Below are 19,196 nucleotides of genomic sequence, written 5' to 3'. Positions count from 1 at the left end.
TTTAAGGTGTGTTGTATTATGCACAAATGTCTTTCGAGAAAAGGCCCTCTATATCTGCTTAGCAAATTCTCTCCCTATGTGCCTTCACGGTCCTTGAGATCAAGCGAACAGGCTTTGCTGCAGATACCTAGAGCGAAAAAGGTGAGACAAGGGGACAGAGCACTTTCCATTGCGGGCCCCATGTTGTGGAATACCCTTCCACTTTCCCTGAGACTCTGTAATGAGCACCTAGCTTTTAGGAGACAGCTGAAAACGTTCTTATTCTAAATCATGGAGATACAGCGACAGGTTGTTTATTTGCTTCTAGGTTGCCAAAGGCGCGGAGATACTCCTTCGGGAGGTGATCCTAGCGCGTTACAAACTCGCAAATAAATAAATAAAGTAATCAACATGAAGAGGGTCAATGACCCAAAGCAGCACCTTGGTTAATCAATGATCCTTGCGTTACCAGCCCCATGTGCAGCATGTGAGGTGATGGCCAAGCTGGAGCATTCAAAATAATCTTTGTAAATAAAATTTGTTCAAAACAAATATTTATGTAAAGTGCCAACTATAATTTGTGCTGCTCTGGCTGGAATGATCTTCTCTGGGCAGACATTTCCCCATTGTGGTCCTGCTCCATTTGCCTGCGGCCACAGAAATAGTAAACCTAGCATATTATTAGAATAGAGAGGGAAGTTTCCCTTCCTGATACCTGTTCACTCAAGTGGTACTTCTCACACTGCTCCCCAAAAGTTTTGTTAGGCATATTTACTTTCAGTGTTACCTTGCCCCGAGGAGCACAAAAGAGTCACCAGTGACCAATCCAATTTAATGTTCTTGTGCCCTCAGATTCTTTGCTGATGACATTCTCTGTTCCAAACTATTTCAGTGCAGATGCCATCCAGCTGTATTTTATGGTCTCCAAATATTATACTGCCTTTCTCATTGAAAAATACCGGTAGTGGAGGGGCAAGGAGTTTGTACTTGAATACAATTTTGTGCAAAAGCGTTGTATTTTTGTTTAACAATGCAATTCAGACTCTGCTTGCTTTAGTAATCATTTATTATTGGTTTACACAGCTCTAATACATTTGAAATGATTTCTTTTGGTACTCGTTGCTTTAAGGTTATATATTAGAGGGAAGAATATGCACCTAAACTGATTTTCGTTTTAATGTGGCGGCCATCTTAAAATAGTTAACGCTGCATATAAACGTTTCACGGGTGTTGGAAGAAGATCGATGACTTTACGAGTGTCGGAAGGAGTTTGAGCATTACTCGATCAAATTTAAATGAAGCGGATTAACGAGTGAGTGACAGTGTTATATTTACCACGGAAAAAAATATAATATTTCACCAAATCCATTGTCAGTTAAAGCTTGGTGATCAAATTAATTTTCAACAGTCGATTTCTGCATACAACTTTGATCTTATTCACAAAACGATTATTTTTTTTATTTTTTTATTGTTTTAAATATTGTATTTTTGGTGCAGAATCTTTGTGCTTTTCACTGAAGACTACAGTAATAAGTATGACTCAACAAATCAATGTCACTCTTCTGCCCCATTTTTAAATGAACCTGGCAATCCTATCATACCGTGGGAAGATTGGTTCCTTATGTTTGATAATTATTTAGTAGCACTCGATGGACAAGAATTTTCTGATAAAAGAAAGAAAGCAATTTTGTTGAGCACGTTGGGTAAAGAAGGACAACGTATTTTCAGATTTTTACCTATAGCTGTTCAAAAGTAAACTTAAAAATAATTTAAAGAAGTTTGTTCCCAGGAATAAAATCTGTACTAGGTGTGGGAGTGACACTCACTCATCGGAAGCAAGATTCTGTTTTGCAGCCAATAAGGAATGTCTCAAATGTGGGCGGATTGGACATTTTTCTAAAATGTGCAAGACAAAGTCAAGACAGAAAGTAGCTGTTGTGGAGGAATATGATGACAGTCATAAGTTTCAGGAGGACAGACTTTTAGTCATAACTGACGTTGACATTGTAAATGAGGATGACAGAAGACAAAACAGACCTAAGGCTGAGTTTAAGATTGACGGCAGAGAAGTATCACTGATGGTAGACACGGGGTCGAGATATACCATTATTCCCAATTCGACCTTCAAGACACTATGGAACGGGAAAGTGTTATATGAAAGTGACATTTCTCCAAGAGGATTTCAAGGAGAAAAAAATGGACATTTTAGGCCATTTTGAGTCTGAACTAGTTTTTAAGAATATATGTACTACTGGTAAAATGTATGTATCAGTTGATGGACCCCCGATTTTAGGTTGGGTTCACCAATATGATTTATACATCATAATCAATCCCAGGGCTCCTGATCAGATAATGGTTCTGGAAGATGATTCTGTTGACACAATTTTGAGTGAATTTCCATCTGTTTTTAAGTCTGAGTTAGGAGAATTAAAAGGTTATGCTCATCTCATTAAATTAAAAAAAAAACTCCTTACCTCTACAGCATAAATTAAGGAGGATACCCCTTTCAATCAGAGATTAAGTTAAGAAATTGTTGGATGAGATGCTTCAGAGTGGGGTCATTGAGCTAGTAGAAGCTTCCTCATGGGTATCCCCAGTGGTGATTTCCTTAAAATCGGATGGAAAATTGAGATTCTGTGTCGACCTTAGAGCTTTAAATAAATGCGTCATTGCCGACACATTTCCTTTACCTAATATTGGCGAATTGGTGTCAACTCTTGATGGTGCGAAGTTCTTTTCGAAATTGGACCTCAAGAGTGCATACCACCAAATTAAGTTGCATGAGAGTTGTAAAAGTCTAACTGCTTTCATTACTACAGAGGGAATTTTTCAGTTTACACGTATGCCATTTGGATTAATATCTGCGGCTAGTGTTTTCCAGCGCATGGTCTCTGAAATTTTTAAAGGTATTCAGAAAGTAGTGTACTTTCAGGATGACATTCTTGTATTTGGCGATTCAGAGGCTGATCATAACCGTGTGCTCAGACAGGTTTTGCACAGGATTTCGGACACAAGTCTTACTTTGCAAAGGGAGAAGTGTTTGTTCCTTGCACAACAGGTCGAGTATCTTGGACATGAGATTTCAGCCTCTGGTGTCAAACCTAAAAGGAACTTATTAGAAGCAATACGTTCTGCTCCTTGTCCAATTGACAAGGAACAACTTAGATCTTTCATGGGACTCATAGAATATTACTCGAAATTTGTAAAGGATTTTTCAGGTAACACCACACCTTTAAGAGTTCTCATGAAGAAGGGTATGAAATTTGTATGGGGACCTGAACAAGATTCAAGTTTTTCACAAATCAAGAAGGAAATTTGTGAAGCAAAAGTTCTAGCACCTTTTAATACAAAATGTACATCCATATTGATGGTAGATACAAGTGCAAGAGGTTTGGGTGCTGTATTGTTATAAAGAGATCCAGATGGTGAATGCCCAATTGCCTTTACTTCGCGATCTTTATCTTCCTCAGAGTTGAACTATTCAGTCATAGAGAAAGAGGCATTGGCAGCTGTGTGGGGCACACAATATTTTCGAACATATATTTGGGGCACTAAATGTATCCTTAAAACATACCATAAGCCATTAATTAGGATTCTTTCTCCTGGTGGTGCGGACAATGGTTTGCCAAGATTGGCTAGATTGGCAGCAAAGTTACAAGATTTTCAGTTTGATGTTGTGCATGTCCAAGGTTGGCGCAATTTTCAAGCAGACTGTTTATCGAGACTTTCAATTAATGTTGACAATTGTAATGATGACTCTTGTCATGCGAATATTGATGATGAGAGTGTGGCTTAGCTTCATGATGTTTTGACTATTGGCAAAGGATATTTTTCAAAGGATGAATGGATTAAGGCTATGCAGAATGATCATATTCTGAAGGAAGTCATCAAAATGGTCAAAGAAGGGTCTAGGAGAGAAAGTTGCCTGAAAGTATCTGTTAGGCCTTTTCTTAATGTTATAGATGAATTGTCTATGTGTGGAGATAACATTCTTTTGCGCAATGATAAAGTTGTACCACCTGCTGATTTAAGAAAAAAATTAGTTGTGTTGGCACATGAAGGACACCTTGGACAAACTTTTACTCAACAGAGGTTAAAAGAAAATTTTTGGTGGCCAGGAATTGATTTACAGGTTGTTAGTTTGGTCCAGAATTGCATTACTTGCAAAGAAGGTGAGAAAAGATTGAGGGTTGCTGTTGGTTCCTCTGTTGGGAAGTTAGATTTTCCAAACATTCCTTGGCACACGATATGTTTAGATTTCATAGGCCCCAGAGATGAATTGATTAGTAGTCAACGTTTTGCAATTGATTGTGTGGATGCTTTTATTAAGTGGCTGTGTGTTGAATTTGTTAGGGACATCACTACTGATCAAGTTTTTGAAATCTCTTTTTCAAGGAGAGGGTTTTCCTAGTGTTTTAATTACTGACAACGGGACACAGCTAGTATCACAGAGTATGTGTGCATTTTTAGGTGAGTCTGGTGTCTCACATCAACGTACCTCTCTCTATAACCCACAGGGTAATGGCCTCTGTGAGAGGTTCAACAGACTTGTTAAAGGGACAATTCAGTTAGCTCAGTCGAGGGGTGAATCTGTTTCTGACTTCATTAGTGATATGATTTTTGCATACCGTACCACCATTCATTCTGAGAAAGGAATGTCACCGTTTGAGCTAGTGAGAGGGAGGATTCCAAGTTCTAAACTTACTCCTTCTTGGTTAAAAGATCTAGTATTTAACGATGTCTCTTCAGGTCCAAAGAAATTTAATGAAAATGTTACCTCTAACATCTCTAGAGGTGATTATGTGAAAATAAAATCTGGATGGATAACTAAGGGTCTTTCAAAATTTAAGGGACCCTTTTTAGTAAATGAAGTTTATCCACACTATGTTGTACTTTCTAATGGAGAAAAATGGAATATCAGAAGAGTTGCTTTGTATAAAAAAAAAAAGCATAATTTTCTCATGGAAATGTTTTTAAAGATTCTTTGGATGTGTTTTCTGATGAAGGGAATAGTGGTTATATCTTATCTTCTCCAGAATTTCAAGAATTTACTATTTCAATTTCATCTCCTATTTATAGGAATTGTAACGGTGGTGGTGATGCGTCTGATTCTGGTCTTCAGAATATTTCAGCTATTACTTCTTCTTGCAATCAAAATTCTTCTTTTGATACTAATACCAGAATCACAAGGTACCGTAAACCACCAGCATATCTTAATGACTATTGTTGTGATTAATTTTATTGCTTTTAAGTTTTCATGCCTTTTCTTTTCCTATTGTTTTATAAGAAAGGAAGATGTGTTGTAAATATGTTTTGCTTATATTGTAGTTTGACCCTTTTCTCTCCATGTATCCCTTATGTTCCAGAATGGTGTTGGTTCTAACTCTATGTTGGATGTTCTACTCCGGCAGTTGGAGTTGATCAGCAGACGCTAGAGTAGCTCTCTACCGTTTCTCCTCTATAAACTTACTAAGAGTTTTAAGTATAACTACTACTACTTTATTTACAATAGAGTGCTTAAAAAAAATAAGATCTGCTTGCTGAGGCTGATCGTACACAGAGTTTTTGTGGGGTTCTCTCAAAGACAATAAGGTGCCTTTAATATCCTAAACATCCAAATGGTGCTTCTAATCAACTTGCCAATATCACACTGAGTATATATCTGATTTTCCCTCCTCTATGTTTTCCCTAATTCCAAATGCAGCAACTAAACCACATGAATTTACTACTCATTATTACCCAGTGAGATATAGCTTTAAGAAGATGCATACCTCTGTAGTGGCGCGCACTAGTCTATGCACGTCACGTAGCCACGTGACGTGCGGCGGCCATTTTGGGGGTGAATGCGCGCGCATCTCATTAGGAGTCGCGGCAGCCGACAGGAGCCCCACAGGAAAAGGGGACAGAGCGACGACGGTCAAGGAAGAGAAAATGAGTGCACTGGCGGGATTCGCTATAGCACCAGTCCAGTTCCTACCGAAGCCAGGAGAACCACTGATGAAGTGGGAGGACTGGCGTGAATATATAAACAATTTCATAGAGGTCCTAGAGGACGAAAATGAAGAGACCTTCAAACCCAACAGGAAAAAAACGCATACTATTACTCAATCTGGGGCCAGAAGGACTCAGAATATACAAAAGCCTGGTGCCCAAACAGAGAGGAGACTCAGACGATGATGTATACGCCCATGCGATCGACGACCTGAACGAGCATTATCGGCCCACGGTATGTGTGTCAGTCGACAGATTCAACTTCCAGCAGAGGAAACAACGGGTCGGAGAGTCGATTGAGGAATACGTAGCGGCCCTGAAGAAGCTAGCGGCCACGTGCAGGTATGGTCTGTGGGAGGAAGAGTTTATCAAAGACCAAATAGTGATGCACACCTCCAGCACGAACGTCCAGGACAAGTTATGGGCAAGTGGAGACACCACACTCAAAGATGTAATGGTCATCGTCAAGAGGGCAGAACTCGCACGGAGGTGCGCTGACGCAACCAAGAAAGAACCGCCAACCGCAGCCATGGTGAACAGGATACAGGAAGAAGAACCTCGCAAGGATCAGAGGTACAGAGGCTTGCCGCCAAAGGGATCCAACAAATGGCAGGGCAACACTGGATTGCAAAGGAAACAGGAAGGTAATGGCAACAGGAAAACGTGCTACAGGTGCGGAAGCTGGTTCCATGAGGCACACGACAGAAGGTGTCCCGCGTTCAGGGCCAAGTGTTTGCACTGCGGCATCATCGGCCATTACGAGAAAGTGTGCAGGAAGAAAATGTCCAAGAGCGTGGTGAAATACGTTGACCAGGAAGAAGATAACCAGGAAGAGACTGCGGAGGAAGAAGTTATCACCGTCTTATGCATATACGACCAGATAATGTGTATAGACGGGAAAAGAACAAACAAGCCTGTGTTGGAAATGAAGATGGGTGGAGTAACCATCAGTGTAGTGGCGGATACAGGCTCCCCCTACACGATAATACAAAGAGCAGTGTGGGAGGAAACATTCAGACCAAAGATAGGACCAGAGCTGGAGAAATTGGACATCCGTCCAGTCACATATAACGGCGATCGCATCCCAATGGTGGGATATAGACTCTTGAAGTTTGAGTTCAGAGGCAGGTCAGCGTTATGCAAGCTGTACATCTCGGAGAGAGGACCGTCCGTCTTGGGGTGGCTGGACCAGGGTGACCTGGGAATCAAGTTAGACCCGGGAGGTAAAGAACAGATTTTGCTCACGGAACCAGAAACATGGCCCAATCTTACCAAATGGAGAGAAGACTACCCAAAAGTTTTTGGAGGCACGGTGGGAAAACTTGAAAGATTCCAACACAAGATCGTGCTCAAGGTGGACGCCATTCCAGTGGCCCACAAAGTGAGAAATGTACCCATAGCGGTAAGAGAGGCAGTCCAAAAGGAGCTTCAAGAATTGGAGAGTAAGGGGATAATTGAACCCATCACCTGCGCAGAGTGGCTCGCACCATTGGTGGTAGTCATGAAGCCGAACGGGAAGGTCAGGCTCTGCGTTTACCTGAGAGAGTTAAATAAGAACATTGTCGTAGAGAAATTTCCCCTCCCAAGGATCGACGAAATGTTGGCGAAGACCAGGGGGGTCAAATGGTACTCCACCATCGATTTGACCTCCGCGTACCACCAAATAGTATTACACCCGGACAGCAGGAAACTTACGTCTTTCATCACCCCATTCGGATGCTACCAGTTCTGCCGCATGCCATTCGGACTGGCCTTGGCAGCCGCAGTGTTCCAGAGGTTAATGCACCAGCTGTTTAGGAACATAACAGGCATTCAGTATTTCCAGGATGACATTCTGGTAATGGGGCGAGATAGAATGGACCACGATCTGAAGCTCGGAAAAGTGCTGAAAACTCTGGAAAGTAAAGGCCTCACAGCAGAATGGACAAAATGCCGTTTGGGCCTGGAGTCGGTGACCTACCTAGGTCATGAAATCGGAGTGCAGGGCATCACACCAAAAGCAGAAAACGTAAAGGCTATCGCTGAAGCTCCGCCACCCACCAATAAGGAAGAAGTGAGGTCATTTTTGGGTATGGCGGAGTATTACAGTAAGTTTGTGGTACACTTTGCTTCCAAAACACACTATATGAGGATGCTGACCAGGGAAAGCACCTGTTTTGAATGGACACCAGAGGCACAAAGTGAGTTCGAAACAATCAAAAAGGATGTCACGGGAGCAGTGCCATTAAAAGGATACGACCCACAGGGCTCTACCGTGCTCACAACCGACGCCAGCGACAAGGGCCTGGGAGCAGTGCTCATGCAAGAGAGCGGACAAGGACAGATGGAGACGATCAGTTTTGCGTCCAGGGCACTGACAGCCACCGAAAGCAAGTACAGCGTGATCGAGAAGGAGATGCTGGCCGTGGTGTGGGCCACAGCGAGATTTCGGCAGTTTCTATGGGGGACCCGATTCCTGCTCAGAACGGATCATAAGCCGTTGGTAAAGGTGCTAACATCGAGTGGACATGCCAACGCCACTCCCAGAATATCTAAGATGTCTCTGAAACTACTCGAATTCAGATATGATGTGGAGTACATTCCAGGGAATCGCAATCGAGTGGCAGACTATCTGAGCAGGGCAGCGGCAATGGAGCCTGGAGAAGAAGACCCCACAGACCAAAAGGCCAGGTGTAACAAAGTCCTACAATGGGAACAAACCGGAGCTGAATGGGACGACAGAGAAGAACCGAATGTAGAGCGGGAACAAGGCACTGGCGAGCAACAAGGAGAAGGAAGTGCCAGAGATGAACTAATAGAGGAAAGGAGAAGTACGGAGGAGAACGCGGCTGCGCAGAGAGAGGAAAGAAGTGACGAGGTGCAGAATCAAGGGCCCCTGGAGACCTTGACCAAGGTGACCAGGAGCGGAAGGTCTGTGGTGAGACCATCAAGGTTTCGTGATTTTGAAATGAACAGTGAACTGTAAGTGACTCTTGCACTGTTTGGAAAAAAGGGAGATATGTAGTGGCGCGCACTAGTCTATGCACGTCACGTAGCCACGTGACGTGCGGCGGCCATTTTGGGGGTGAATGCGCGCGCATCTCATTAGGAGTCGCGGCAGCCGACGGAGAGCAGCGCCGGCTCGGCGCTCTTTAGGAAAGCATTTAAATTGAATAAATAGCTGTTAATTAACCAATCTGGGTCAGCGGTTTCATTGGAAAACAGTAACATTACAACCTCCTATTTGTTCATCGTTGTAGGGCTTAAGCTACACAAGATGAATTCTGGAACTGAAAAACTATCTTGCTGTCAGGCAACAGGTCGGCACGGCAAGAATCAAGCTGGGCATATTTTAATTGTCATCTACAACCTTTAATGTCAATGGCAAAATTGGGGAAGAAGAAAAGCAATACTGCAGTATAATTAAGCCTTATACTTGAAAGGAATAGTTGTTTGCAGTACTACCTAGTCATTTAAATAATTCAGGGCTTATTTAGTACAAACGAGACGGAAAACAGTGGACAAACGAACACCACCTCGCTCCAGTCTCAAGAGCTTGTAATGTGGTAACGAAAGCAACGTCGGCTGCACTCTCCGGTCTATCCTCTGTCATGTTCCTCACAATGCACTTGCGATTTTAAACACCGAAATGCAGCCCAGTGACACCCACCTACAAAAGTAGCTATAAATGAATGTCATTCAGGCTTCTATCAAGAGGACTCTGCCTGTAGATTACAACGCACAAATGTGTGCAACCTGTCACCAGGGAGGCGCTTCCTGGGTCGCTGACAACAAGTCCTCTGTGGCGGTCACCAGCCTTGAGGGCTCCATAGCTCCCACTCAGCCCCCGCGCGGTTAGCTGGCGGAGCAGGGTCCTAACGACGCCACGTATCCTGAACGGTAGGTGGCAACAGTCTTGACAGGCCTGCCTGACCCGTGTCAGGTAAGTCACACACCTCAGCTGGAGGCCCAGCCAAGCCCCCTCAACTTCAAACTGGGAAACACCCGCCGAATGTAAAACGCCGTGGATTCAGGCGCATGCGAACTCCACAGCCAATCAGCACTTCGGAATTTTGGTAGCCGCACTCGATTGGAGGTAAAGCACCAATCCGAGGTCACCCTACACATTATCAGTAACTCCCACTCCCGGATATAGCATATACCAATGATATGCGGTGAAAGTGCTGTATCAGACGACGGCTATCAGCTGGATTCATATACGGTCAGTGTGCGCTGCGCAGCTGAATTTACACGTGTAGCGAGCCTATGTGTTAACGTGTGTCTGGGAGGTGTTGGACCGGAAAGCAGTTCTCTGTGTAGTGAAAGAGTCTGACAACCGGGGTGCTTATTTATACAGTTGTATAATTATAACTTATATTTTTGTATTTGAGTAGTACTTCATAGCCACGTTGAGGTAGCAAAACACTTTGGTGATGGCTCACTAAATGGTAAGTTTTGCATAGTACACCGTAGTAAGGGTCTGTCGGTTTGGACGATGGCTGTAGTAGTAGTGGCAAGCGTTTGGGTGTTGTGCGCTATGTCCGTAGACGTGCTCCAAATAGGGTTGTCACCAGGACGGTTTTCTATCTGCATTTATTTTTTATGCGTTTATATATCGCGCCAACTTTACCCGAAGGTGTAGGACCGCTTAACAATAGAACCAGTTACATTGCATGAGGGCTTCTGAGTACATGAATTACATAAAAGATACGAGACAGATGAACTCTAAACTCACTTAAGAATGGTAGTAAGTAGATACGTCTATTACAGATACCAGTGGTTAGTTACATATTTACAAGTTGCATATTCACTCAAGATTACATTTTAAGAAAGTTGAAGCGATTATGGTTGGAAAAATATTTATATTACATATTTACAGAGCGAGGGCTTCTCGCCATTGCTGGGGTTTTTGGGGTGCTCGTTCAGCCAGCCCTTCAGGCAGCTGGCTGAACGACCGGGCAGTGATCTAGGTCCTGGAGAGATCCCCGAGCTGGTGATGGCCGTTGGGGGTAGAAGGTCGGGTGGTGGTGGTGGGCGAAAGCGGTGTGCTGGAGTCTGGGGCTCTTGAGGTTATGCTGGGTGCCAACTATGGGACGGGGTAGCTCTGCGCTGTAGGGCTTGAGGGCTCCATAGCCAGTGTAGGGGAGTTCGTAAATGGAGGAAAGGTTGTTTTATTTATTTAAAAAGTTTTTTATAGCGCTGGCTAGACCCAGAAGTATCAGAGCGCTTTACATGATCATGATAGAATAAGGCCACAAGTAGTAAACAAGCATTTACAATGCAATGGTCTCGGTATTATTAATGGTAGAGCTATTGGCATTGCTCGTGACATTTTTTTTTTTTTAAATCATAAATAAATAGCATTGTCATTTACATTGCCAACAGCTTAATTGTTAAATAAATGGCATTGTCATTTACAATGCCAATAGCTTAATCGCTCGCATATGCATGACCTATTGCATTTACACAGTGGTCGAGGTGGGGGGAAAAAAGTAGGGGAACTGTGGGCGGAGCATCAGGGGGTGGGAATAACGAGAGGATTGGGTCAGTGGGCGGAGTCAGAGGTGTGGCTAGAAGGAGCAAAACATACCAATTTTTAGAATATTTGGTATTTCACTGACCAGTTACACCTTAGAACGTTATTTAATGCAACCGATAGATACACGTTTATTTGAGGTTTAATATATGAATTATTGACATTAAAATACATTTACAATGTGGGTATTTTTTCATTCACAGAATGTCTCAAATACGCTTATAAGTGGAAACATAAGCCATTTGTCTCCGAGCCATGCAGTTTCTTTCATCAGCACTTCTCTTCCCTTTTTCAAACCATTTCTGAACATAAGGTTTGGGTTTAAATTCTATGACAGGAGACCCTACGTTATGGGGAGCACTATTGTTTATATCATTCTCTGCACCACGGTCAATGCAAAATTGTAGTCCTACATTTTGTATGTGCTTCACGCAACATGTCATGAAGCCAGCATTAGATACCTCTTATTTCCTGTTATTGTATCTAGACATAGCACACAAAAGTGAATATGTACACCTAATCCAACCCAGACATGTTGGTTTTGCAGATGCTTTAAGCAGTATGAGATACAACTATTATATTAGTAGTTGGTGTAATTACTACTCGAGGTAGTTAGCATTGAGAATTGCAAATGTATCAACTCTGGAATTATCAGTGTAGGAAGCTGGCTCTGTGTACACTATACCGTACTTTGGTAAAGTATATACAGAGTCCAGTGGATCCCCAAAGACATACAAAGGTAAAAGTAGATAATACCTTACACTTTATTTATGGTAGTGTGGGCGAGCAGTAATGCTTTATCGGAGGGTTGTGGTGAGCATTTATTGTACACACACAGGCAAGAAATGATAGCACACACTCAAAGAAGAAACTCAGACCAATTGTTTGTATAAAAACACTTCTTTTATTGTAATTTATTAAGCAGGACTTAGTAATGGAAAGTTGGTACAATGCTTAAAAAACAGTTGTATTTACTTTTGGATTACTTAGTGATTACTTTTTAGGTTACTTTTTCTACTTAACGTGATATACGTAGAAATCACACTGGGACATTTCCTAGACAAATGTAAGTAAAACGCTTTTACAATAAAAACACAGTTACTTAGGTTTCCATACACACACAACTGAACATTGACATTTTTCAGAGAAAAACAGTCCATGCAATCCTATGGAGGAAAATTTGGTTATCGGTTTGCAGGTAAGTAATCGGTCTTGAGGGCCTAGTTTCAGGGGATAGAACAAGGAATCCCCCAGGGTCAAGAATGAACTCAAAAAGCACCCTCAGCGGCATGAGGGCAGCTGGGTGCAGAGTGCTGATGTCCAATGTTAGCCTATGGGGCTAGGGGGGCCTTTGGTTGGTGGCTGCTCACGGGCAGGCTACTCGGTCTTGGGAGCCAAGCTCCTAGGGTTAAGGTCAGGGCTAAGGGGGTCCCAGGTCAGCACTAAGTCCACAACACGAGCAGTTGCCGGGGCGGCCGAGTACAGAGTGCTTAGGATGGGTCGGGAGCCCAATGCAATCCTATGGAGATTGCCTGTTTTGTTTTTTAGCTGCAGGCTCGGTCCAAGAAGTCTTCCAGGAGGAACCAACAGCTGGGCAGGTACGTTTGAGGGCTCGGAGATGTAGGTCCACCTCAGGTCCTCTTCTCCAGGGTGCAGGGCAGCCGGATGTAGGGGTACCTTTTGAGGTCGGATTTCACCTTACCAGGCCACTCAAGGTTGCGGGGGGGGGTCTCCGTACAGAGGCTGCAGGCAATGTCAGGGAGTCCTGGAGTGGTCAACCCTTGGAGGATTTGGACTCTGGAGCGCTGGGGGACCTTGCTGGGACTGGTGGGCTTCTTGGACTTGGGCCGAAGGCGACGGGTGGAGTGGTGGTTCCAGGCATCGGGTTTCTTTGTCTTTAGCAGGCTCAGATTCTTTCTTTGGGGATTCTTTTGAACAGAGTTGCTGTTCCCAGGATATCCTTTGTTGAAGGCAGTCAGTCCTCCCAGTGGTTCTGGAGGTCTCTGGCTGCAGGACAAGTATACTTCTGGCGCAGGACCTCTGGAAACTGCAGATGGGCTGGGGCCAAGTCAGTTCCCCTCTGCTGTGCATCTTCTTTCGTCCTTCGTAAGGTGTGGGAATCTTACTTCTGGGTCCAGGGCAGCCCCCAAATCACAGTATTTAGGGGCCATTTTAGGGGTCTCAGACTAGTAAACAATAGGCTACTGACCTTGGGGTGACTGCACCCTTGGTGTGATCACCCCACTTGGGGGAGTGGGCACAATCCCTAACCCTGATTGGAGAGGGCCTACCATCTGCAGGAAGGCAGGCACTGAAGAGTGGGCTTCACCCCGCCTCCCCCACCTGAGGGGTGGCGTTGGCAGAGGTGGGCACATCTTCTAGGCTGTCCTAATTTTGCCCGCCTGTCTTCCTGCCGAAAAGGAGGTGAGGCAGGAAGGGGGCCTGCTCCTGATAGCAGGAGAGGCTGGAGGTGGCGTTGCAAAGGCGGCAAGGCCTTTGAAGCTCCCCTGCCACGGATGGCTCTTCCTGACCTGTGGGAGGTGGTAACTCCTCCGTCCAGGAATCACTTTGTTTCTGGCCTCAGAGAGTGAAGGCTCCCACCCCAGGGGCCCAGAAACTTGTCTTGTGGTAGCAAGCTGGTGTCTACCAGCCAGGGAACCCACCAGAGGCCAGTTGTTTTTCAGGTGGCATCTCTAAGATGCACTCTGAGTGTAATCTAGAATTAATCCCACACTGGCATCAGTGTACCTTTCTGCACAAAACAACCCCTTTTCTATGTGTGCTGCACATATAGAAAGAGGAAAAAACAGGGAGAAATAAATATATTTCTCCTTGTTGTGCCTCCCTTGGGGAGGCATAAGATTTTGATGCATTCTCAGGTTAACAAGTCCTTGAAAATATGGTAATGTGTCAAAAACCATATAAGTTGAGTGGAAATACCCACTGCAATGCATTCCTTGTGCAGAGTAAGGCAAAGCAGCGATTTGCGCTGTGTTGCATTACTCTATATTTATGAAACCATTCAATGCCATGCAAAGTGGCATTGCGTTGCTTCATAAATATGATGTTCCATGGTGGAAGCATGACGCAAGGCCCTCGTAAATATGCCCATTAGTTTGGTGTGCGTGCAAATCATGCATTGCTGATCCCTGGTGAGTTGCACTACTACTGCTGGTACAAGGCCAATGGAGGCACCAATGGGTAAGGCCGACTGGCCTCAAGTGTCCTGTAACCTCAATGACAATGTCTCTGTTCATCTAGGTTGTGCTGCTTTGTAGGCCCGCCTGCAAGACTAGAGGTGAACCTCAGTATAGATTGTGGTGGAGAGGCCTTCAAGGTTAACCCACACTGGCCTCCAATAGGGTCCACCTGCTGGTGCTAAGAGACCAGGGCTTCTATGATCTACGGTCCAGTGGGGAAATGTGCTCCCTCAGGATAGTGGTCTGGGTGACTGGTCATAATGCCTGATCCTGGTTCCCCAGTTCCAAATTTGGTAGCTCTGGTCACAGTTCAACATTCTCTCCCCCCTGAACACCTGTCTGCCCCACTGAGGGAAACATGCACTGCCTTCAGTTACAACCCAATTGTGCCCTGTTATAAACACCTAGATGTGACTCAATTCAATTTATGCACTGCCTAGAAAAAATAACATCCTGGAAAAAGCAAACACTCATAGGGAATGCAAGATTTTGTAAAGCATGCGAAATATAAGCATGAACAACATGGTTACCGTAACTCTTTGATAAACAAAAGAAGACGGCCAGCAGTAGCCTACTGTCTGACGTTTGTGATAGAGTGGCACCTCATAGGTTTGTTAATAAAACCCTCACACACCAACCTGGTTGGTGTCATGCTTCATCATCGGGTTCCAGCCAGGCAGCCGAATGCTACCTGGCTGTGCTGCGACACCTGGTTTACAGTGGAGCGGGTTGTTTTTTGAGGTGGTGTGATGTGCAAATATGTGTGTGAGTTTACTATTAAAAATACCTCCAGTGTACTACCATTTATTTTTATTCTTGGAGCCCTGGGGTATGATTAAAATTACAGTAGAGCATGGACAGTATATTCCAGTTACTATGTGTAGCTGCGAATGGTGTCAGTTGGTCAACATGTTTCAGCCCTATGAAAAAATGGGCGGGCTTTCTTCAGGACCTCTCCAAAAAATGAATATAAGTGCAGGAATTAGTGAGTGGTAAAAAATTACCACGTGTATGGCATATTCACACTCGCGCTAAGGAGTGTATATCATGCTTAGAGGACTGCCCATTTAGTGTCCTCTAAAAATGTGTAATACATATGTCCAGTGATAGATTTTCTAATCTTGTCCCGGGGTGTGGGGGAGTAACAGAGGGGTAAAGTTGCCTCCTAGTAACAATTTGTGCATTGAAACGCTCCCACTGAATAACCTGTTTGGCTTCCCCTTAACTCTTTAACACTCACTGTTCAGAAATCAATGAGTGTTTTTTGCCAAAAACATTGAGGACGCGAATACAGGGCTACTCCGGTGTCCCTTATTTGCTCTCGTGGACAGCAAGGAAGGGGTTAAGTAGGTCTCAGAAGATAAAGGGACTCTTGATGAAAATCTGATCTTACTCACAGAAACCCACAATGGCTTCTCCACATTCATGTCAGCCAGCCAGCTGCTCAAACATCGAGATTATGTATTCAAATGTCCTGCAAAGGATACCTTTTGAAGTGTCTGGCTTGGCTAACTCTCCTTCCCACAAAAAACTTGAGTTATTGAGAGTAAAAGGCAAAAATGTTATTTTGATTTGGGAAGTGAAGGATACATCTAAATTTATTTTTTGGGGGTGACACTATAGTATGTTATTGATGCTGAAAAGCGTTGCTAAAACAATTCACAAACCTAAGAGGTCCCAACGCAAGACCCATTGGCTTTGCTAATGCTTGTTTAGATATCTCATTTGCTAAATGGGGCACTTTTAATTTGGTGCCAGACCGGGCTGAACTGGAAACCCAAAGCAGTCCTAGCAAAGAGGTCCGAAAGACAAGACCAATTGGCTTTGCCACTGCTTGTTTTTATATCTCATTTGCTAAATGGGGCACTTTTAATTTGGTGCCACACAAGGCTGAACTGGGAACCCAAAGCAGCCCTGGCACTTTGTCCATCCCCTGTACGGTGTGTCGCGAGCCTGACCACTATAAAGGGGACAGGGGAAGAGTGTGTTCTCTAGCCAAGAAAATTTAGAAAAAATTACATAGTGTGCATTCTACAACACATTTTATTATATATTCAATTGTATTGGCATTTAGAGCACAGTAAATGATAATCTTACAGTGAACCAGGATACGAAATCTTGTTGGGGCTCTTCAGTGTTTCCCTCACTATCACCCTCCAACACTGCCCCTCATCTCTCCATAGCCGCTCTCACGTGTATTTAATTTGTTTTATGTAGCGCCTCTCATAACAGTGTAGCTTTGCGCGAGAGGGAGGGAGCAAGAGAACGCCATATTTTCAGAGATATGGCTCACTCCTTCCCTTTCCCCTGCGCCGGCATTCATTACAGCTGCCCTGCGCCACACACACACACCTTAGCGCCATAGCGCTAGGGTGTGTGAGTGAGTGCAGCATAGGTTTTGTACAGGAAGGGTACCCTTCCTGTACAAAATACGATGCCCAGACACATGCAACCCTTTTCCCACTTTGTATGCATGTTGCACAGTGCAGCACACATACAAAGTCGGAAAAGGAGGGAGAAATTAAAGGATTTCTCTTTCCGTACGCCTACTTGAAAAAGGCTCAGTTTTCTCACGCTAAACCCAATCTAATTCATTTAGTAAATTGGGTGTAGCGTGAGAAACCCTGGGTGGGGGCCTGTGAACACCCATGCTCCACCCTTGATACGCAACCATGGAGCTAAGTAATGCGAAGAAGCGCAATGCGCAGCTTCGCATAACTTTTCCGTTATTTACAGCGCTAAAAAAGTTTAGCGCTAAAAAGTAAATTGGGAAAAAAAGATTTTGCGTCACTTTTGTGATGCAAACACAGTTCAAAATCTTTGTAAATCTCCCCCTTAGTGTGCTGGACCGCCCTGCGGGTTTTGTTACTGGGGGACAGTTTTGCAGCCCCAGTAACAAAACCAGCCTCCCACTCCTCCAGCCTCCATCCCGATGCCCATTAAGCCATTCAGGCCTTGGTTCCTGGGCCTATTTGTTTTCACAGTCGGACCCTGGATGGGGTCCACAAGGGGCTCTGGTGCTCGGGTGTCTCAGAACTGGACACCTCGGGTTGCTTTAAAGTTGTATCCTTAAAAATGGTAAACAGTATTTTTAAAATTACCACATCCCTAAACACAGAGCAGCAGTACACAATCTATCAGATAAAATAAGGAAGACATTAAACGTTTTTTACAGCTTTTTTTTTTTTTTTTTTTAAGCACCAAGGTTATGGAACAGTCTGCCACAAATTCCACCCTGGAGTCCTCTTCCTTTTCTTTTGGCGTCGGTGTGGGTGAGGGCGGGCCGCCGATGCATCCTGAGGTGACAAATTGTATTAGTCACAGTGGGTTGCAGGCAGGTAGCATCGTCTAATTGAGATGTAAATCATTGCAGCAGCAGGGGCATCATTGGAAGCCAATTGCTCATGCTGCTGGACGGTTCCCACAGTGTTGCTGGGCAGGCCCCTTCCCACAGCCAGAGGGGGAGGAGGTCCCACAACTGCCGAGGCCGTTGTCAATGTGCACCAAGCAGGGCTCTAATATTTTTCAAGTGCGGACCATTCCCGCCGTCCTGGGACGCATTTTAAAAATAATGAAGTAGGGGAACGGACTTAGTTAAATTTAAAAAGTTGGGGCACGCCGTGCCCTTCCGATCCCCTCCACTTCTAACACTGCATTTACACCCACACAGAGCCACCCTCACACAGACAGAGCCACCCATACAGTCATTCACATAGAGCCACCCTCACAAATCCACCTACACAGAGCCACCCTCACACAGACAGAGCCACCCACACATAGAGCCACCTACAAAAAAAGCTATCCACACACACACACACACACACACACACACAGAGCCCCACACACACACACAGAGCCCCACACACACACACAGAGCCACACACACACACACACACACACAGAGCCACACACACACACACACACACACACACAGAGCCCCACACACACACACAGAGCCCCCCCACACACACAGAGCCCCCCCCCACACACAGAGCCCCCCACAGAGCCACCCACACAGTCATTCACATAGAGCCACCCTCACACACACAGAGCCACCTACACAGAGCCACCCTCACACAGACAGAGCCACCCACACATAGAGCCACCTACAAAAAAAGCTATACACACACACACAGAGCCCCCCACACACACACACACAGAGCCCCACACACACACACACAGAGCCCCCCACACACACACACACACAGCCCCCCCACACACACAGAGCCCCCCCACACACACAGAGCTCCCCCCACACACACAGAGCTCCCCCCACACACACAGAGCTCCCCCCACACACACAGAGCTCCCCCCACACACACAGAGCCCCCCCGCACACACAGAGCCCCCCGCACACACAGAGCCCCCCGCACACACAGAGCCCCCCGCACACACAGAGCCCCCCGCACACACAGAGCCCCCCGCACACACAGAGCCCCCCACACACACAGCCATCCCCCCACACACACAGCCATCCCCCCCACACACAGCCATCCCCCCACGCACACAGC

General features: G+C 45.0%; 1 protein-coding gene across 3 annotated transcripts in view; it reads left to right on the top strand.

Moving 5' to 3' along the window:
- Window positions 1-10,069: 10,069 nt before the first annotated feature.
- The window catches only part of HDAC10 (histone deacetylase 10), a 527,678-nt gene continuing 518,551 nt past the window's right edge, over window positions 10,070-19,196 (top strand). The window contains exon 1 of one of the 3 annotated variants that reach the window (XM_078656714.1): window positions 10,070-10,171. The gene's annotated coding sequence lies outside the window, so the exon portion shown is untranslated. Of the gene's footprint in view, window positions 10,172-11,687; window positions 11,799-19,196 lie in introns of those variants that run through there. The other 2 variants (XM_078656727.1, XM_078656722.1) reach the window with 2 other exon arrangements.

This window comes from Lissotriton helveticus, chromosome 1_1, assembly GCF_964261635.1.
Source record: "Lissotriton helveticus chromosome 1_1, aLisHel1.1, whole genome shotgun sequence".
NCBI classification, from domain to species: Eukaryota; Metazoa; Chordata; class Amphibia; order Caudata; family Salamandridae; genus Lissotriton; species Lissotriton helveticus.
This window is presented reverse-complemented; position numbering and strand designations above follow the sequence as displayed.